Source organism: Anabrus simplex, chromosome 6, assembly GCF_040414725.1.
Source record: "Anabrus simplex isolate iqAnaSimp1 chromosome 6, ASM4041472v1, whole genome shotgun sequence".
Taxonomy (NCBI): domain Eukaryota; kingdom Metazoa; phylum Arthropoda; class Insecta; order Orthoptera; family Tettigoniidae; genus Anabrus; species Anabrus simplex.
Genome location: NC_090270.1, coordinates 229,787,566 through 229,801,812, shown reverse-complemented (window position 1 = coordinate 229,801,812; position 14,247 = coordinate 229,787,566). Strand labels below are relative to the sequence as shown.

Sequence of the window (14,247 nt, the reverse complement as noted above, 5' to 3'; positions counted from 1 at the left end):
TAGGTCCGAGGCTTGCTTAAAGTGTTCTGAGCTCGGTAAATTCATGAAGCAGGATGCTGCCCTACTTGCATATAGTCCAAGTGAGGATCTCTCCTCTAACGGGTTATGGACCACCGGTGAATTGTATAGTCCTAGCCGCCTGAGCACAAGGAGGGCCACGACTCAGAATATGTCCGAGATGCCCACTCCCATTCTATAGCAACTAGTATCCCGACTCTCAGGACCACTTACTAGGCCACTCAGCCGTTGCCCATGGTTCACGAACTAGGACGTGACTACAGTAACCCACAAACATGAAGTATAAAGGAAATAATTTAAGAACCTTCTGACGACTCATAGCCCATGGTTTTAATTAAGGTACAGCCCCAGCATTTGCCTGGTGTAAGAATGGGAAGCCATGGAAAACCATCTTCAAGACTGCCGACAGTGGGGTTCTAAACCACTATCTCCCAAATACAAGCTCACAGTTGCGCGCCCCTAACCGCACGACCAACTCACTCGGTCTGGTAAAATTTAAACCACCAGTTTATCCCTAGTTGTCTTATAAAAAGTACCGCAATTGGTCCCATCATCAGATAAAAAAAGTGAAAACCAGCCTTTATTAGAAGGTGTAGTTGCTCGATATAAACGACTTTAAAGATATTGTAGTATTTAAAATCCGCCCCCCTCTGTGGTGTAGCGGTCATTGTAATTAGCTGCAACCGCCGGAGACCCTGGTTCGGTTTCCGGTTCTGCCACGAAATTTGAAATGTTGTAGGAGGGCTGGAACGTGGTTTTCCGTGGTTTCCTACTTCTCCACCGGGCAAATGCCGGGATAGTACCTAACTTAAGGCCACGGCCGCTTCCTTCCCTCTTCCTTGTTTATCTCTTCCAATCGTCCCAACCTCTTACAAGGACCCTGTTCAGCATAGCAGGTGAGGCCGCCTGGGCGAGGTATTAGTCATTCTCCCCAGTTGTATCCCCCGACCCAATGTCTCACGCTCCAGGACACTGCCCTTGAGGCGGTAGAGGTGGAATCCCTCGCTGAGTCCGAGGGGAAAACCATAAGAAGAAGAAGAAGAAGAAGAAGAAGTATTTAAAATCCCTGGAAATTTTTTTGTTCCTAATGAAACCTGAAAATTTACGTAAGGAACTCGGAATAATTTTATTAGCCGGGTACTCTGTTATTCACAATGCAGAAGTAGACCTAAACACTTGGAAAAATTTACCTACTTAATATATATCATGAGATAGGTAAAAATGTGGTAAACCAGGAAATGACCGATGATCACGAAAGATCCGATGGATGAGGCAACCACACAGTAACTATTGGGAATGAGGACACAAGTCCGTCTCATATCAGATGTGACACATATATACACAATAGTGCCTCTTTGTGTGGACTTGGGAATAGGGAATACGACTCTTGCAGGACTTATTCACCGAGAAGGTCATTGGAAGGTATCATATCAGAATTGGACAAGAGTTAAGATAATGAACTACTGATAGTTTTGCTTTCCATGGTCTTCAGTAAACATGCATATTTGCTTTAGTATTGCTTGCCATGTGCGAAAACGTAACATACGGCGCATGTTAATGACATTAAATGAATATCCTCACCAGCGCCGGCGACAAAGGGGGCGGAAGGGGCAAGTGCCCATGGACCCCGGACCAAGAAAATGGTTTTAAAAATTTAAGTTTAATTAAAATGTAAATGCGAGTAAGAATACAAACTTTTGTTGTCTTAAAAAATAAATAAAATAAAATCAAGGTAGAGCATGTGTCAGTGTTCAGTAGAGAAGAATGACGTTGTTGTTCTTGTTGTTGTGACCAACTTTGTACTACAATTTGTGTGGTAAATGCGAATGAATATGCACTAATTTTGCAGAAAGGGGCACAAAGATATTTCCACAGATGTGCCATAATGCTTGCTTAGAAGGACACATCAAAAACACACCAAATGTAAACCAAGATTACACCAATTTTGAACCATTAAATTTGTGGGGTAAATACGAAGAAAACTGCACAAGTTTGCACAAAAATGATACCAAGGTGATTCCACACATGCACCCAAATCTTTGGTGTCCGAGGACATGTTCGGCTCGCCAATAGCAGGTCTTGCGATTTGACGTCCTTAGGCGACCTGCGCGTCATGATGAGGATGAAATGATGATGAAGACGACACATACACACACTCCCCGTGCCAGAGAAATTAACCAATGGTGGTTAAAATTCCCGACCCTGTCGGGAATCGAACCCGGGACCCTTGTGATCAAAGGCCAGCACGCTAACCATTTGGCCATGGAGCCGGACTCCAGTTATGTTAAAAATGGTCCGCAATATAAGTAACTTTCTTGACATTGCTTGATTTTCCTTCCTTGATGAAATAATAATAATAATAATAATAATAATAATAATAATAATAATAATAATAATAATAATAATAATAATAATAATAATAATAATAATTATTATTATTATTATTATTATTATTATTATTATTATTATTATTATAAATGTTATTTGTTTTATTTCCTGTCAACGACTTTTACGGTTTTCGGAAACACCGATTTGTCGCAATTTTGTCCCGCAGGAATTCTTTAATATGCCCAGTAATTCTACCGACACGAGCACGAGGTATTTGGGCACCTTCAGATGTCACCGGACTGAGCCGGATCAAGCTCACCAACATGACCTCAGGAGGCCAGTGCTCAACCGCCAAAGCTACCTAGCTCGACGCTGCCCGGGACTTATTTCAATGTTTACTTTTATGGTTTCTTATGGGTGAAGTACATATTTGTAGATTCCTTTATTTTGACGTTGATTGATTTTGTCTTTCCTTTTTAATCTGCTTACCCTCCAGGGTTGGTTTTTCTCTCGGACTCAACGAGGGTTCCCACCTCTACCGCCTCAAGGGCAGTGTCCTGGAACGTGAGATATTGGGTCGGGGATAAAACTGGAGAGAATGACCAGTACCTCGCCCAGGCGGCCTCACCTGCTATGCTGAACAGGGGCCTGGGTGGGGGAAGGGAAGATTGGAAGGGATAGTAAGGAAGAGGGAAGGAAGCGGCCGTGGCCTTAAGTTAGGTACCATCCCGGCATTTGACTGGAGGAGAAGTGGGAAACCACGGAAAACCACTTCGAGGATGCCTGAGTTGGGAATCGAAACCCCCTCTACTCAGTTGACATTCAGAGGTTGAGTGGACCCCGTTCCAGCCCTCATACCACTTTTCAAATTTCGTGGGAGAACCGGGAATCGAACCCGGTCCTAAGGGGGGTGGCAGCTAATCACACTAACCATTACAGTATGGGACGGCCGCTTCCTTTTTTCCTTGTCTATCCCTTCCAATCCTTTCATCCCCCCACAAGGCCCCTGTTCAGCATAGGAGGTGAGGCCGCCCGTGCGAGTTACTGGTCCTCATCATCAGTTGTATCCCCGACCCACAGTCTCACGTTCCAGGACACTGCTCTTGAGGTGGTAGAGGCGGGATATCTCGCTGAGTCTGAGGGAAAAGTTAACCCTGGTGGGTAAACGGGTTAAGAAAGGAAGATAAATTCATTTTAAGGTTTAGGTTTAGATTATTTTATTTCGCATTGAGCTCAGTCATTGTGGCAGCCCTGTTTGTCTGATAAGTAGTCGATAATTTCATATATATAAAACACGAATACGTGACAGCTATATAAATTTACGCGTCGCGTTATACATAGTATGATCAGATTCTGTCATCGGGCCTGTCGCAAATCAACCTTGCGATCCTGAAAACTGTGGGTTCAACACTGTTCTCGGTCATTCTGGATGTTCACTCCTCATCCCCCATACCGCTGGAGGCCGAACTTAGACATAGGTGGCATCCAGTGTGCCACACTTCATCTCTTTACGTCGCACCGACACAGGTAGGTCTTGTGGCGACGATGGGACAGGGAAGGGCTAGGAGTGGGAAGGAAGCGGCCGTGGCCTTAATTAAGGTACAGCCCCAGCATTTGCCTGGCGTGAAAATGGGAAACCACGGAAAACCTTTTTCAGGGCTGCCGACAGTGGGGTTCGAACCTACTATCTCCCGAATACTGGATACTGGCCGCACTTAAGCGACTGCAGCTATCGAGCTCGGTCTAGTTGCTTTACGTCGCACCGACACAGATAGGTCTTATGGCGACGATGGGGCAGGGAAGGGCTAGGAGTTGGAAGGAAGCGGCCGTGGCCTTAATTAAGGGACATCCCCAGCATTTTCCTGGTGTGAGAATGGGAAACCACGGAAAACCATTTTCAGGGCTGCCGACAGTGAGGTTCGAACCTACTCTCTCCCGAATACTGGATACTGGCCGCACTTAAGCGACTGCAGCTATCGAGCTCGGTACACTTCATCTCAGCGATCCCGAAAACTATGGATTCAACAGCCATAATCTTGGTCATTTTCGGCATTTTCTTTTTCACCGCTTTCCACTCCCCCTTCCTCCCACCATCCTCCACGCTCCTCCAATATCTATGGAAGTTGTTCAAGGTGGACCTAAACGACATCTCAGCGACTCCCAAAACTATTGATTCGGCAGTAACAGTATCATTTTAGATTTCTTTTTACATGTCAACCCCTCTCCAAGCCTAGCACAAGGGGTGCTAGGGGTGACTTACCTCCACAGTATTTATTTTCCAAATATTAAGTCAAATGTATACCAAGTTTGGTTGAAATTACTCCATGCGTTCCAGGCACTCACAAACATACACACACATAAGCAATATTTGACTTTAGGATAAATGTTTACTGAACTTAACTATCAGTGTCTGATGGCTCATCTGTAGGTACGGTTTTTTTTCTTTTTTCCAGAGCTCGTACCAATCCCAAAGAATGTACTTTTGAAGAAAATATCGACAAAAGCATTGTGAGGTGGGAAGGTGGTAGAGGAAAATGTCTTGTCCACGGCGCTGAATTGGACAGTGCAAAAAATCCCAGTAATTGTATTAACGAGAGAAAGGCACTTACCGTGGACACATCCAGCGATGGAATTCCTAAATAGACACCTCAGTGGCAGAACAAAACCTTGCACTACTGTCTTACCTAACGTTCCCTAACTTTCTCTGCTGCACACCTGACACGTATGTGTTGTTTTGTAATAATGTTATTCTGGGTGGTCGGCGATAAGTCCGACTGCGAGCCAACCCAGTGGACAGGTCTTATCACAGGCCATGCGGGCAAGTGCACCAATTTGTTCGACCTGGACATTTCCATGTAAAGAACAGCACAAACGTTTCTAACTTCTAAAATTAGAGACTTTAAGTACTTTAGAGTGGATTAGAAGTTCTCTGCACCAGAATATGAAAAGAAGTTAAGCTGATAGCTTTATTAATGGACGTCAGCATTAAATGTGTAACGAATCTTCTTTATACTCGTCTCACCGTACCGAGCTCGATAGTTGCAGTCGCTTAAGTGCGGCCAGTATCCAGTATTCGGGAGATAGTAGGTTCGAACCCCACTGTCGGCAGCCCTGAAAATGGTTTTCCGTGGTTTCCCATTTTCACACCAGGCAAATGCTGGGGCTGTACCTTAATTAAGGCCACGGCCGCTTCCTTCCCACTCCTAGCCCTTCCCTGTCCCATCATCGCCACAAGACCTACCTGTGTCGGTGCGACGTAAAGCAAGTAGCTCGTCTCACAGTTGATAAATTAAGCAAAATGTCTGGAGATTTGGGCGCGACAGTTCACCCACAATGGATCCCTCGAATTTAATTTTGATAGAGCGTGAAAATACTCTTGTATCCCAGGGCGTGTATACGAGGCGGTACTTTGGTACATCTGACACGGAGCTTACCTAACACCTTGCAAATGACTAAACGGATAGGAACTGCACTTAGGTCACTCTCCTGAAATAATTCTTCCACAAGGAATTTATATACACCGGGCGAGTTGGCCGTGCGGTTAGGAGAGCGCAGCTGTGAGCTCGCATCCGGGAGATAGTGGGTTCGAACCTCATTGTCGGCAGCCCCGAAGATGGTTTTCCGTGGTTTCCCATTTTCACACCAGGCACATGCTGCAGCTGTACCTTAGTGAAGGCCACGGTCGCTTCCTTCCCACTCCTAGGCCTTTCCTGTCCCATCGTCGCCATAAGACCTATCTGTGTCGGCGCAACATAAATCAAATAGTAGTAGGAATTCAACGTAAATAAATAAATAAATGAATACTGGATTAAAGCCACTATATTTATTTAATGAAGACGAGCTTTCAGCCAAATTGCATTGGCCTTCATCAGGGCATGTTAAGTTCTGCTTCCGACAGTGAGCAATGAAATTCAAAGAAACGTGGAAGTCATGACCGTACTATCCACGGCTTACCTCACTATTATAGACACACTTTATCTTGGTGCATGTAAACCCTAGTGCTGAACGGTCGACCTCGGCAATCTTCGAGATTCGTACTGGCAACCTTTGAAACACAAACTATGAATCGCTTATGCATCGCTGTGCGACGTCTGGCGTACACTTTACGTACTAGTACTGTTGTTTACACAGCAAAGCCAAACTATAGAATTCATGATAGGAACAAGGTTCACATCGAGAAATGTTATGTAATGTGTATGTGACATAGTTGTTGGCTTAAGATAATAACGGTTTAGAAACTTCATATCGATCGATCATATTCTCGATTCAATTCAGATTTCATTCAGTTGGCAGCACTATCGGAGCCAGGACAGCTCCCTCCTTACTCCTCACCCCCGTACACAAATGCACCAAGATAAAGTGTGCCGATAATAATTGGACTCAAGGATCGTCGTGCTGTGATTCACCGCCCTCTGTCGATGGTTTCGTGAGTGTGTCCCGCTGTTCCATGGTGGTGTTATGCATGCATTTCTGCAGTACAGGTCTCCATGATTGATAACTTGAAGCCGTCTTCCCTATTGATGTTATTTTGGGCGCAGCTCTATCTGGAATTAATTCCAGTTTTCACCACAGACCGGAAGCTCAAATCTTTGTTTCGACCATTCAAAAAAGAAAAAAAACACATCTTGAAACACCGGGCGTGTATGAAGTTCCATGTGGTTGTGGTTGCTCATATATTGGCATGACGAAAAGGCTTGTCAGCACTAGGGTGAAAGAATACATCAGGTCGATAAAGAATGTCACCTTTTCATTCTCCACCGATAATGCCATTAAGTCAGTCTGCCATAGCAGAACATTTCTACAGTGCAGACCATGAAATCCTCTGACTTCTATGCTCGACTGGTAATAGAAGCCATGGAGGTAGATCTGATAGTTTTATTAATGGACGTCAACATTAAATGTGTAACTAATCTTCTTTATACTCGCCTCACCGTTGATAAATTAACGAAAATGTCTGGAGATTTGGGCGCGACAGTTCACCCAGAACTGGATCCCTACAATTTAATTTTGATAGAGCGTGAAAGTTCTCTTGTATCCCGGGGGTGGCGGCTAATCACACTAACCACTACACCACAGAGGCGGACCGATATATTTTTTGCATGGCATTTATAGTATGAGTGAAGAGTAACGTGGACCTGAAAAGAAACTTTTAAGGAGACATTCGATCTGTGCATCACGAGTTTTTCAACGTGACAGCTTGCCCATTGCGCTATGCGTTCGTCATATAAATGCACCGCGTGCTGGAGTGAATTTGCGAAGCATTCTCGAAATATTCAAATTACATATTCTTGAAACTGGGTGAGAGTTTCACCTAGTGGTTTGAACCAGTGTAAAGCATACATGCATAATGAAAATGGGTCAAATTGGTCGGGGAAATTTGTCAAAGTGTCCTTGTTACTAACGGAAAAACGCTCGGTGACATCTCAAATACAAATTTTCATGGAATACTTACATGGAGATTAAAAGCGATATTAAGTATCACACATTCCAAAGTACAGCCAACCATAAACTATTTCTCAGTAGATACATGGCGAATTACAACAGAATGGTAATATCAAAGAACGGGGTTAAAAGTCAGGTTGTGAGTTTCACATATAGGAAAAGTTCTCTCAGTTTTAATTACTGCGTTGATGGGGTGAAAGTTCCTTTTGGGGATCATTGTAAGTATCTAGGTGTTAATATAAGGAAAGATCTTCATTGGGGTAATCACATAAATGGGATTGTAAATAAAGGGTACAGATCTTTGCACATGGTTATGAGGGTGTTTAGGGGTTGTAGTAAGGATGTAAAGGAGAGGGCATATAAGTCTCTGGTAAGACCCCAACTAGAGTATGGTTCCAGTGTCGCTTGATAGGCCATGGTCCTTCGGGGCTGTTGCGCCATGGGGGAGGGGGGGGAAGTTGAAATGTATATCGAGCTCTTTTGGCCATCGGGAAAGGTAAATTTATTTACAACGTCATCAAAGTTCAATTACCTGCTATTTATCTCTCCTTTCTTCCGTTATTGGAAATATATAACGTGGAAACATTGATTTTAACACAATCACACAACAATATTTTGAATATATGGTTTATATGCTTAATATACATAATTATGTTGCAGTAATGGCACATTAAAGGATTTACGTATATTGCATTACATACACTACGCCCAATAGCTTTCAAAAATGTATACAACACACTTATTTGAACACAATCGACAATTCAGTTAGTAGCTTTGTTGGGCTTTTTGTGCAATGGATTAAGTATGTTACGTTTATAACATTAAGATGCAGTAACTATAATTAGTCTTCCCATGGTTCGAAATGTAATAAGCTACCAGTGAAATTACCAAAGGAGGTTATATCTCGCTACACACATTGGTTTCAATATTTGTTATGAAGGAAGTTTGCCACACATCTGAATTAGTAGTTTGGTACAAGGAAATTACTCTTAGATGGCTAGTCATTCTCCTACTCGAGTACTGCTCGAAAAATAATTAATACCGAGCTCGATAGCTGCAGTCGCTTAAGTGCGGCCAGTATCCCAGTATTCGGGAGATAGTAGGTTCGAACCCCACTATCGGCAGCCCTGAAGATGGTTTTCCGTGGTTTCCCATTTTCATACCAGGCAAATGCTGGGGCTGTACCTCAATTAAGGCCACGGCCCCTTCCTTCCCACTCCTAGCCCTTTCCTGTCCCATAGTCGCCATAAGACCTATCTGTGTCGGTGCGACGTAAAGCAACTAGCAAAAAAAAAAAAGTAACAATAATTACAGTGTCAACCTATGTAGAGCTCCTTACATACTGCATAAATCTCCTACCTACCTCGTGTATTGTAAATGATACATCAGGTGTTTCATTATCTTTTTAGCTCAGACTATAAGTGTAACTTGTGGTATGTGCTGTATCATATTTCACACATCTGCACGTTGTGTTTGTAATTTTTATCCTGCTTTCCATTCAATTTGCCAACGGCCGTTGCCGTGTTGAAACACCGGATCCCGTGATACCTCCGAAGTTAAGCAACATCGGGCTCGGTCAAGGTTTGGATGAGTTGCCACGCGCTGTTGGTGGGGGGTAAGGGAATGGAGGAGCGGAAAGGAACTGGCCACCCTACCGCACGTAAACTCCGGCTCAGGCACACCTCTACGGAGGTTCGGACCTGCCGTCGAGCAGAATATACCCTTACCTTACCGTTCAATTTTTTTCGGTGGCAGCACCATGTATATGTCAAAACACGGTATAGTCCCGAACTATCTACATGCTCCGTCAAAAATTCCTAGGACTCCTACCAAAATATTTTTCCAAAATACTGTTTTACAGGTATGTCTTATTTTGGTCCTTAACAACAAACAAAACAAACTACGTTAATGTGTAAATATCCCCTGGAACTCTCTCTGGCCAAAATGTTTGCTCTTCTAATTTTTTCTTTGTTTACAAGGTCGGCGATTGCAGAGTAGATTTCGGCCTACAAGTGATCACGGTTGGTCCGTGGTCCGACAGGTTTGCACTCCGACTCACCAACTAAGGAGAGGGAGGACGTGGCTCTGCCGTGGCTCTACGTTTCAGCATTCGGGAGTAATGGTTTTCCGCGGTTTTCCATTCTCCTACAGTAAGGTGAATTCCAGAACATTTCCTAGTGTAGGCCACAGACGCCAACCCTTGCACCTTCTCCGAACATCTCCTTCACCGTATGACATCTCCCTGGCCTCAGAGACGACGTTGCCAATCAATCAATCAATCAATCAATCAATCAATCAATCAATCAATCAATCAATCAATCAATCAATCAATCAATCAATCAATCAATCAATCAATCAATCAATCAATCAATCAATCAATCAATCAATCAATCAATCAATCAATCAATCAATCAATCAATCAATCAATCAATCAATCAAACAATCAATCAATCAATCAATCAATCAATCTATCTATCAATCAATCAATCAATACTGATCTGCATTTAGGGCAGTCGCCCAGGTGGCAGATTCCCTATCTGTTGCTTTCCTAGCCTTTTTCTAAATGATTTCAAAGAAATTGGAAATTTATTGAACATCTCCCTTGGTAAGTTATTCCAGTCCCTAACTCCCCTTCCTATAAATGAATATTTGCCCCAGTTTGTCCTCTTGAATTCCAACTTTATCTTCATATTGTGATATCTTCCACTTTTATAAACGCCAAATTTATTCGTCTACTAATGTCATTCTACGCCATCTCTCCGCTGACAGCTCGGAACATACCACTTAGTCGCGCAGCTCTTCTTCTTTCTCTCAATTCTTCTCAACCCAAACATTGCAACATTTTTGTAACGCTACTCTTTTGTCGGAAATCGCCCTGAACAAATCGAGCTGCTTTTCTTTGGATTTTTTTCAGTTCTTGAATCAGGTAATCCTGGTGAGGGTCCCATACACTGCAACCGTACTCTAGTTGGGGTCTTACCAGAGACTTATATGCACTCTCCTTTACATCCTTACTACAACCCCTAAACACCCTCATAACCATGTGCAGAGATCTGTACCCTTTATTTACAATCCCATTTATGTGATTACCCCAATGAAAATCTTTCCTTATATTAATACCTAGATACTTACAATGATCCCCAAAAGTAACTTTCACCCCATCAACGCAGTAATTAAAACTCAGACGACTTTTCCTATTTTTGAAACTCACAACCTGACTTTTAACCCCGTTTATCAACATGCCATTCCCTGCTGTCCATCTCACAACATTTTGTAGGTCACGTTGCAGTTGCTCACAATCTTGTAACTTATTTATCACTCTATAGAGAATAACATCATCCGCAAAAAGCCTTACCTCCGATTCCACTCCTTTACTCATATCATTTATATATATAAGAAAACATAAAGGTCCGATAATACTGCCTTGAGGAACTCCCCATCTAGGAGGGCCGCCGACTACTTCAGGGGCGGAAAGGAAACGTTCAGGTTGTAGAAGGTTTTTGTTGTTGTTGAAAGTTTGACCTATTTTATTCCTTAAAAGTCAATTAAACTCGAAATATGTTTTTAAAATGTTGGTTTTCGGTCTCTAGGGCTGTGGCTACTCCAACCACTACTCTTATATCTTCATCTCCTTCACACAAAATACATAACATTTGTTTGAGCGCCAGTTGCTTTTTAAATAAAAACAACAAAATTTGGTAGAGCATACCTCTTATATCAATTATCTCAAGGCGTGAGGTGATAAACTCACATATCTGGCAATATACAGGGATATGGATCAGGACAATATTAAATTACTGTTGCATTTCCACAATTGAGGATTGTACATGGAACTGGAATCACTTATTATAATTAAGATAAAACTGAGTTTATGACTATAATTTACGTCACAATGAACAAGCATTGACGTCTTTTAATTTAACAAAATAACAATATATATATATATATATATAGTGAGATTTGCGGTAATATTAAAAAGAAAATTTAATCGAAACAAAAAATGCTATTGGCATGAACTTGAAGTGAGATATGATATCGCCGCTGATTACATTCTTCTTCATGTTATGAATGCATAGCATGTCTGATGCTTTAATTACCTGATGTCTGCATACACCGCTGTTGAACTTGAAATTCTTAGGAAAACCTATGAGCTGAAGTCGGGAGCCGTCTGCTGTTATCTTCTTATATAACAAGGAGTTGGCCTACATACCATGTACGCGTGTAGGGAGCTCCAATGTAATTACGTCCACTCAATATATTATCAGAAATTGGAAAATATTATTGAAACATCTTGTGAAGTCCATCCTCACAAGAAGATGATGTTTCTTTATCAGCATAGTACCCGTCTCTGCTCGGACACAACCACCACTTGTACACCTCGATTATTACAAGACTTCTTCAAACACAACTCTTAGCTCTGACCATCACTCTAAGACCACTTCTTCCATTTGATACATCTGACTGATACATATGATCTGATAGATATGATACCTCTCACCACCGTTGCATCGACTTTTATAACCTCGCGATGACGACTCATCTCCCTACTCTCTGTTCATCCCTTCCACCTCAGCATACAGTAGCTGACGAATACTGACACTTGGTCGCAATCACGTGCCCACGCACTGATGTCATCAGTCATGTGTCGTATAAGCGTACCCAAGCGGATTACAGTTGACTATACTGCATGAGTCACCGGAAAACCTACTTGCACATAACATTCTCAGTTAAACATAGCCTCGATTGCAAAATACTATGCCAGCTCATCTAGCCAGAGTTACAAGCCACAGCATGACTATATGAAACCAACAAATCTCACTTACTACAATACAGAATAATTACAAACAAATTTCACTTAACCTATGATTAAATACAATAATATACGTGATACCTAATTATTACAGTCTAAATGATGAGAAACAGAATATGAAATCTCATGAATCGGGTTGTTAATAATAATAATAATAATAATAATAATAATAATAATAATAATAATAATAATAATAATAATAATAACAATAATAATAATAAATACTGAATGGAATCTGTAACCCTGTTGTATGGTTACAGGGCGAATCCCAACCTTGGTAGAATAAGGACGCCTTCAAAATTTACAAGAATAAGGACAAATTAAGGTCCGCCTCTGTGGTGTAGTGGTTAGTGTGATTAGCTGCCACCCCTAGAGGTTCAGGTTCGATTCCTGGCTCTGCCACAAAATTTGAAAAAAGTGGTACGAGGGCTGGAACGGGGTCCACTCAGCCTCGGGAGGTCAACTGAGTAGAGGTGGGTTCGATTCCCACCTCAGCCATCCTAGAAGTGGTTTTCCGTGGTTCCCACTTCTCCTCCAGGCAAATGCCGGGATGGTACTTAACTTAAGGCCACGGCCGCTTCCTTCCCTTTTCCTTGCCTGTCCCATCCAATCTTCCCATCCCTCCACAAGGCCCCTGTTGAGCATAGCAGGTGAGGCCGCCTGGGCGAGGTACTGGTCATTCTCCCCAGTTGTATCCCCCGACCCAAAGTCTGAAACTCCAGGACACTACCCTTGAGGCGGTAGAGGTGGGATCCCTCGCTGAGTCCGAGGGAAAAACCGACCCTGGAGGGTAAACAGATCAAGAAGAAGAATAAGAATAAGAAAAAGGCCGAATTAAATTGAATTAATTACTATGCTTATGTATGTGATACCTATTGAGATACCCTGTTTAACAAGGGCTAATCTTAAAATACATAACTTATACAAGTAATTCTCAATCATTTAAGAGAACAAGAATGTTTAGAATAAATAGATACAATGTTGGACTGTGAGGTACTCATCAGATAATCCATTTAAAAGAAGGGCTTATCCCAAACTACGCCGTCGAAAGAATTTTATGGCAGTTTATAAACACCGTAACATGAAGAATAAATTAATTACATATTTTGCTTACTTACGTTTAACTGGATACTTCGTTACGCAAGAAATGAAATAATTTGTTAATTCCCTGGATCGAGTAACTAATCAGTTTATATGCACTAGGAGCCAATGCCATTCCGCGAACAGGTACTCTCCCTGGTAAATTTTAAAGAGAAGTGTAACTACTCCAGGGAAATTTTTTCAATCCCTTATTCTTCTACCTATAAACGAATATTTGACCCGATATTTCCTCTTCATTTCCAAATTTATCTTCATATTATGAGCTTTCCTACTTTTAAACATTCCACTCAATCTCATTCGTCTACTGTCATTCCATGCCATCTCTACTGACAGTTCAGAACGTAACGTCAGTGGAGTGGATCATATCCTTATTCGCAAGTCGTCCTAGTCCAGAGATTGCAACATTTTCACAACACTACTCTTTTGTCGGATAAAGTCCGACGCATTGGATGAATGGTCAGCGTTGAGGCCTTCGGTTCTGAGGGTCCCGGGTTCGATTCCCGACTGGGTTGGGGATTTTAATCGCCTATGATTAATTCTTCTGGGCC

The 14,247-nt window shown here is 42.2% G+C and overlaps 1 protein-coding gene across 1 annotated transcript in view; it reads right to left on the bottom strand.

The window, feature by feature from the left end:
* The window catches only part of LOC136875943 (sodium-independent sulfate anion transporter), a 47,519-nt gene extending 42,460 nt beyond the window's left edge, over window positions 1-5,059 (bottom strand). Inside the window, exon 1 of the mRNA XM_068228270.1 lies at window positions 5,031-5,059. The gene's annotated coding sequence lies outside the window, so the exon portion shown is untranslated. The remainder of the gene's footprint in view (window positions 1-5,030) is intronic.
* Window positions 5,060-14,247: the final 9,188 nt, after the last annotated feature.